This window comes from Aplysia californica, unplaced genomic scaffold, assembly GCF_000002075.1.
Source record: "Aplysia californica isolate F4 #8 unplaced genomic scaffold, AplCal3.0 scaffold00198, whole genome shotgun sequence".
In the NCBI taxonomy this organism is placed as follows: Eukaryota; Metazoa; Mollusca; class Gastropoda; order Aplysiida; family Aplysiidae; genus Aplysia; species Aplysia californica.
The window spans coordinates 795,814-803,235 of record NW_004797468.1 but is presented as its reverse complement, the minus strand read 5'-3'; the positions used below and the strand labels follow the sequence as shown (position 1 = coordinate 803,235).

The 7,422-nt window shown below is 40.5% G+C and overlaps 1 protein-coding gene across 2 annotated transcripts in view; it reads right to left on the bottom strand.

Annotated features, from left to right (window-relative positions):
• LOC101860738 (tyrosine-protein kinase SYK) overlaps positions 1-7,134 on the bottom strand; it is a 41,420-nt gene extending 34,286 nt beyond the window's left edge. For both annotated transcript variants that reach the window (XR_220482.3, XM_005098962.3), the window contains exon 1: positions 6,961-7,134. The gene's annotated coding sequence lies outside the window, so the exon portion shown is untranslated. The remainder of the gene's footprint in view (positions 1-6,960) is intronic.
• Positions 7,135-7,422: the final 288 nt, after the last annotated feature.

The window sequence follows — 7,422 nt, the reverse complement described above, 5'->3', positions numbered from 1 at the left end:
TACAAAATTATAATGTTGAAAAAAACAAACTCATTCCAAAGTATGAATGTGACATAGTCAATTCAGACCTCTCTAGCAAGTTCTCTTATATAAAGCTTATTGTACATAAATAAAGTTACTAAAGAATGCTACCAGCAAGATAAGAGAAATATAGGGATGGAGGAGTCAGCAACCAAATGATTGACTAAGCAGAAAGATCCCCCTCTCTCTCTTTCCTAAGATCCCCTCTCTCTCTTTCCTAAGATCCCCTCTCTCTCTTTCCTAAGATCCCCCTCTCTCTCTTTACTAAGATCCCCCTCTCTCTCTTTACTAAGATCCCCCTCTCTCTTTACTAAGATCCCCTCTCTCTCTTTACTAAGATCCCCCTCTCTCTCTTTACTAAGATCCCCCCCTCTCTCTTTCCTTATAAATCCTATGTTTAGGTCAACAGTTCGTTTTACATCAGACCTGGGGAAGAAAAAGGAAACTAAAAGAAGTGCTAGATCTAGTGTGCCTCTTAATGTGGGCCAATGGGCCCCAAAGCCAAGAGGATGGGCGAGGGTCAACCTACGGTAGGGATGGGAGGGGGTGGGTGGGAACGTGATGCAGGCTGTGTGAAACTGGATGAACTCTGGATGGGTAGGTCTCGATCGAAACCTTCATTTTTTTTCAATTTTCTTTTCTTCCCCTGATCAGTAAATCCAAGCTCCTGTCTTTACTTTATGTAGATCTAGGCCTAGATGTGAGAGGGTATGTTTCCACACGAGAAGTGTTCCGGAAAAAATATTCTTTTAAATTCAGAAATGACGGTCAAAACACAGCTCAAACACGCGCACACGGATGCCGATTGAGATTTTCGTCATCAGGGGGAACAACTGTTTTAATTACTGGTATTGGTACACCGTGTAATATAACTTGTCTCCTTTCTTTTCTTTCGCCTCAGTCACGTTCAACGAGAGGTTGGATCCAACGAGGACAACAAGCCGGTCCCGGCAACCTCGCTGAAAGCGAAACCCACTGTATGCTCCTTCTCAATACTGCGTGGAAAGAATCAGAAACAGACGCCAGTCAAGTGGCCATGCGGCATATGCAGGGAGGATACAGAAGATGAAGGTCGGAGCGTTGAATGTGAGGTCAGTATCATTTTTTACCTAACGTAATGTAACGGCAAAAATGACATCAAGCAATATTTATGTAGTAAATTGCCGAACAACGACTAATAATCGACAAAATTAATGATAATGATGATGATTAAGTATTGTATGGTTTGTCAGCTGGCTGTATGTGTGACCAAAAGACTTTCTTATGACATTTCCCACTAAGTTTTTATGATATCTCTCTCTCTCTCTCGCCAGCTATACTTTTAACTAGCCCCTTGGCCAGTCTCGCACTGAGTCACTTCCGTCTAGCCACAATCATGTAATCTTAAGACCCTCTTTGTTTGGCCCATTCCGTGCTAGTTTACAGCACCCGTTTAGTTTTAATTTTCATCATTTCATATTGTTCTGTTATTTTGTCTGAAAATCAAACAAGACTATCCCTCCTACTCTGCTTTCCAAACAATGATGATTATGATGATGATGATGATGATGATGATGATGATGATGATGATGATGATGATAACGGTGCTTGCTATCCTCTAGTGTGGTACTGAATTTTCTTTTTCACTTTTCATACTTGCAGACATGTGCGACTTGGTTTCACAAGCGATGCCTGCAAATACCCGATGACCTGTGGCAGAAGTGGACGCAGATAGAGGAAGTTTACATATGTCCTACTTGCGTTGGAGAACCATTTGATTATAAGGGCATGACCAGATAGAAAAGGTACATTTATGCGCGTGAGCATGTGTGTGTCCATGTGTGAGTGTGCATATGTTTGTGTGCGTTCTTTCTGAAACAATGATTTTAAGACAGACGTATTTATGTAAAGAAAAATTACCTGGTACTCTATTCATAATTACTCTCTCTCTCTCTCATTTCTCTCTCTCCCTGTCTTATTTATGTAAACAAAAATTATCTGTACTCTATTCAGAATTACTCTCTCTCTCTCTCTTACTTCTCTCTCTCTCTTACTTCTCTCTCTTCCTGACTTATTTATGTAAACAAAAATTATTTGTACTCTATTCAGAATCTCTCTCTCTCTCTCTCATTTCTCTCTACGAGGTATGCTAATACAGCTGTTACTCTGTTATGGACCAGCATCGCACCATGCCCACCAAGAGACAAAACATGGCTACCAAACCATTTCGTGGTCATTCAAACGGAAGTATAATGAAGATAATGATGATGAACACCTACAAAAGGAAAGAAACCCAGCCAGAGGAAACGAAAAAGAGCAGAAAAGACCACCACAGTAAAAAGGATCAAACTGGAAAATGATAGGACATGGTTGGGTTAACCTTTTGTTTTTGTTGTTTGTTGGGTTTTTTTAAAATGAATATGCTGCACGTTCTTTGAAAGCGCGGTAAAGTGATTAATTTTTTTGTTTCCGGACTGGTATAGCTATTGTCACAATCTGTAGACTTTTGGTAACATGTATTTTACTATTAATGGATTTACCTTTTCTGTATTCATTTGAATCGTTTGGTTATATTTATTACTCTTAATTTTTTATCGAAGAAGAAGGCTCTTTGTATTGTCATAAAAAATAAAAAGATAGAAGAAAAAGCCATAAAGTCTTTTGGTCACACATACAGCCAGTTGACAAACAACACTTAATGCAGACTGTTGCCCACCGTCGCCGACCATTGCTAACTGTCTATTATAATAGATCTAGGAAATTGTTCTACATTCCACAAAAGCTTTCACTGCTGATCGAGTGTTAGTTGGAGGTTGCTCTTTATTCCTGGGAGTTAAATAATTCATTTTGATTTTGCAACAGAATTAAAAAGTTGAAGTGAAAAGAAATTCATGTAAAATGGATACAAATGAACAGGACTTCAGGAAACATGTTACTGTTGCATAAGGACAGGGCATGAAACAGTAAGTAGTGCTGTTAAAAGTAAATCTAGTTATTATACAGATCTAGGCCAACACGTTTACAAGTAAGTCATGAGATGTTATCAAATTATAAATAAGGCAGGCGCTATTTCAAACCTCTCGTTGTGAATAGCTCCCGCGCTATTTGAAACCTCTCGTTCTGAATAGCTCCCGCGCTATTTGAAACCTCTCGTTCTGAATAGCTCCCGCGCTATTTGAAACCTCTCATTGTGAATAGCTCCCGCGCTATTTGAAACCTCTCGTTCTGAATAGCTCCCGCGCTATTTGAAACCTCTCGTTGTGAATAGCTCCCGCGCTATTTGAAACCTCTCGTTCTGAATAGCTCCCGTGCTATTTGAAATGCCGCGTTCTGAATAGCTCCCATGCTATAAAACGCCAGTACCAGAATCTAGATCTAGATCTATCTAGATCTTGTAGCCATCGTTTCTACATGTTAATATTGTAGTTCTGCCTGAATTGTGGATGCTTTCTCAGTTTCTTGATAAACCTCCTTGGATTTGACTCCTTTTTTATGACGTTGTCTTATACCGATCAATACTGGGTGGATCTAGATTTAGATCTATATCTAGAATCTAGATCTCGATTAGATTTAACAATTATTTCTGACATTCTTTACACAAAGTAGACGTCTTGTTCATCTCTCATAATCATAATCATTTGAGTTTGAGCAAGTGAGTCGATAGACGCTTTGATAACAATAACAAGACGGTGCAATTCGGTATAAAAGCAGTATTTTCTGTCTGTCTGCAGGGTCGTCATACAATAGATCTTACTAAAAATGTTATAATCTTTAAGTTTAGACCAAGAGAATGTATACAATCCGTCTACGTTCGCTAGGCTTAAATCCTGATTAATGTTCAGAGCTTCCAAGCGCGGCATCGAATCCCGGTACCGGAAGGTTTTTTTTTCTTCTCCTGAGCGTAAAATTAAAAAAAAAAAAAAATTAAACTCACAGACCAAGGAAAGCCACTATTGAACTTTAACCAGGCCTAAATTGGTAAAAGGAAAAGTAGATCTATAGGCTACTAAGGCCTACTTTGTATAGTATAGACTATAGAGCTTCTCTTGGGGACAAAAACCAGAAGGGAGTGTATACAGACCCGGTAACCGGGAACAAAGTCACAAAGTATACAGACCCGGTAGGGGAACTCTTTTGTGATTTCAGAAAGTTTCAGCGCCCTCTTGGCTCAGGGTAAACCTAGGTTCTTCTAGATCTATGGCCTAGGTCTAGATCTAGACAGACAGACATAAATCATTGATCTAGTTTTGAGGCTAGCCTAGATCTAGATCTAGATCTAAATGAAGATTGCGGATGTCTTTTCGGTGAATGATCGTTTTTCCTCCGTTTCGGAGTTGGAGGAATCACAATTTGAAGAAAAGAACAATGTTATGATTTCAATCGAGCAGTCACCCTCTCTCTATTTCTCTGCTCCTCTCTCTCTCCTCTATGTATCGTTCGCCTTCTCTTTTTCTTTGATTGTCTCTGTCTTTCTCTCTCCCCACCTATTTTCCACTCTATCTTTCTCTCGTTCCCTCCTGCCAACTGGGGCATGTCATAAACATTTTGCTAGCACTTCTCTCTCTCTCTCTCTCACACACACACACACACACACACACACACACACACACACACACACACACACACACACACACACACTACCGCGTCTGGGCGCTGAAACTTTCCGAATTCACAAAAGAGTTCCCCTACCGGGTCTGTATACTTCGTGACTTTGTTCCCGGTTACCGGGTCTGTATACACTTCGAAACCAGAATGTACATGTGTGCTTCATCACTAATTTAAAAAAATAGATCTACAAAGCAACAAGTTATAATTATGGGGAAAATTTGTTGGTCAGTCCAGAAGAGGACCAAAAAACAAACAAAAACAAACCTCCAGGGCCTCCGGGATCGAACCCACACTTCATAAAATAATAAAATAATGGTTGGGCTTCAAACGAAGACGCGTTCAGCCATCAGAACTTCCAACAATGAAAGGTAGATTAAGCTTCATAAAGAACCTAGGCTAACACACAGCGTTTTATTTAGCACTGGCGGTGCGTTGCAAATAGGCACTTCCTATTAAATTAATAAACATTAATTATATATTTCAACGAAACAAACTTATAGGCATAGAAGACTAGAAACATCTCACCACCTCAGTGCGCATTTAAAATTGTGAAGGGAGTGTATACAGACCCGGTAACCGGGAACAAAGTCACAAAGTATGTATACAGACCCGGTAGGGGAACTCTTTTGTGATTTCGGAGAGTTTCAGCGCCCTCTTGGCTCAGGATAGACCTAGGTTCTTCTAGATCTATGGTCTAGATCTAGATCTAGGCAGACAAACATAAATCTTTGATCTAGTTTTGCGGCTAACCTAGATCTAAATGAAGATTGCGGATGTCTTTTCGATGAACGATCGTTTTTCCTCCGTTTTGGAGTTGGAGAAATCACAATTAGAAGAAAAGAACAAGTTACAATGTCATAATTTCAATCGAGCAGTCCCCCCCCCCCCCCCTTTCTCTCTCTCTCTCTCTCTCTCCTCTGTGTATCGCTCGCCTTCTCTTTTTCTTTGTTTGTCTCTGTCTTTCTTTGTCCCCACCTATTTCCCGCTCTATCTTTCTCTCGTTCCCTCCTGCCAACTGGGTCATGTCCAAGGAGATTAACTCTAGTCCTGCGGGGTTAACCGGAAGAGGGCTCTTATCGATCGATGACCCACTTACGTCGTCTGCGGGCTTGTGCCGCGGGGCGCCGGGGTCAGGCACTGGTCACGCGAGCGTGCCGCGGCAGGTCAGTTAAACACCTCATCTTTTATAGCAAACTGATACGATCAATGAATAAGTGTTACGATCACACGAATAATCCCATTATCCCCTCGTCGGTAGATCAGAGACGTTGAGATTGGAAGTTACACCAAATCGAATAACTTTTCCAGAGTTTTCCAGATTTCACATCTATTATGATGAATGAACTTGCGAACAGCTGCTTATACAGCTATGGTTCGAAAGGGGAAAAAAATGGGATAATTTCCCAATATTTTTTTATTTAGTTGCTCTCAAATGTCTCCCTCTGGTAGGACAATGGTTCAAAAACCACCAAATATGATTATTTACATCAGGAAACGTTTGGTATTTAAAAGAATTAGATCGTTTGAAAAGTGAGGAAAGGTGTTTGCATTGAAAGATGAAAGTCCTATTTCCTGAATATCCTTTCGAGTCCCTCAAGTGTCTAACTGGGTCAAAATGCTCATATTTCATTGGATGAACGTCTCAACCGACGCTCTATTATCTCTACCAACGCCTCGCGTTGCAAAACAATGCAGTAAGTTTGAGATGGACACTCAGGCACAAGCAGATTGACGCACACACATTTTAGCACACGGATGCAGACTCCGCCGTAAACTAAATGCGTTGCCCACGCGGGACGACGACTGATCAGGGACCAGCTGTGGAGCGCCGCGCGGGATTGCGCTTATCGGGCAAACATTTATCAGGGACCAGAATCTTAAAGGTTAAAAGTTCTAAACTCCTTGCCTTGGTCCTTGGTCATGTCATATACATTTTGCTAGCACCCCACCCCTCTCTTTCTCTCTCTCTCTCACATACACACACACACACACTAGATTTCTACCGGGTCTGGGGGCTGAAACTTCCCGTAATCACAAAAGAGTTCCCCTACCGGGTCTGTATACTTCGTGACTTTGTTCCCGGTTACCGGGTCTGTATACACTTCGAATTGTGAAACCTGCCATATTTTAACCATAAAGTGAAAACATAGCCTAATATTTTAAAATAACATAGAATCTAAATCTTAGATAGATCTGGAATCTATGACTAGAAAGATCTACAGTCTAGATCTAGGATCTATTAGAGACTATGTATTCATGTGCGAGTTTGAACGATCGTTTTTCTTGTTTGTTTTGATTTTGGGATCTTTTGGGTTTGTTTTTTTAGCAGCATGCATGCAACTGTGTACTTACTCCTCTTACACATACATGTCCTTGATTTGCAGTTATCAGAGCCTACCCGATTCTTCGGGCACCGATCATCATCAGAAATCAGGACTACGCCTCATCAAACTTACACAAGTCTTGTACGAGGAAGTGTAAACAAACGAGACTCACTCTTCAGTCAGACGGTGACACAATGTTGTGGTTTCCGGTTTCCCCATTGATATCATGAGTTTCCTAAAAAAGTATGACTAGGCTATAACAAGGACGTTACACTCCTTGGGCTAGCCTATAGACCTACTATAATAACCGTTTTTAGTAGGCCTAGCCTACGAAGTAATTAATAGTAGTAAATAATTAAAAAGTCATATCAGTTCCACGCAAAACATTTTTGAAGAAGAAAAACACTTTTAATATTAATGTGGCGAGAAGTGCGAACAAAAAGTGGGCAGATGTAAGGGTTTATGTTACACATAATATATATATATATAT